Source organism: Podarcis bocagei, assembly GCF_964188305.1.
Source record: "Podarcis bocagei genome assembly, chromosome: 6".
Lineage (NCBI taxonomy): Eukaryota > Metazoa > Chordata > Lepidosauria > Squamata > Lacertidae > Podarcis > Podarcis bocagei.
Genome location: NC_138130.1, coordinates 71,284,528 through 71,285,121, shown reverse-complemented (window position 1 = coordinate 71,285,121; position 594 = coordinate 71,284,528).

Genomic DNA, 594 nt, shown 5'->3' with positions numbered 1-594 from the left:
TGGAAAACAGAATATTTAAAAGGAGGTGTGATGGCACTTTCATATCTGTAGAGCTGCTATGCTGAAGAGGAGCAGACAGATTCTCTGCTGTTCCAAAGGACAGAACTGCAAACAATGAGTGAAAAGTGTAGGGAATCCAATTTTTGGCAAAAGGGTAAGGCAGCAGTGGTGAACTGGGAGCCAAATGCAGCCCTCCAGGCCTCTCTATATGGGCCTTGTAATTTGCCCCAGTCACACCCCTTCTCCACAGGCCACATCCCTCACCAGCCCAGTTTTGAACCTTACCCTACTTTGCAAATATTCAGGAGCAAACGGCAGGGATGGTTGGAGATGCTAACTGGCCTCCTGGCACTAATATCACCATGGCTTACTGGGAGGAGTCAGGTGGGTGGGAAGGTCATCTGCTGGGGCCAAGGGTGGGAACAGATGGCAGGGAGGAATGGCAGGGCTTACGTGGCCTCCTTAAGACCACTGTCACTGCATCTTGTCAAGAGGAGAAGGCATGTGCAGATACATTGGCAGAACTAAAGGCAGGAGCACAGTGAGGGGGGTGCTTATGTGGCCTCTCTGCACCTGCATTGCTGCAGCATTCTG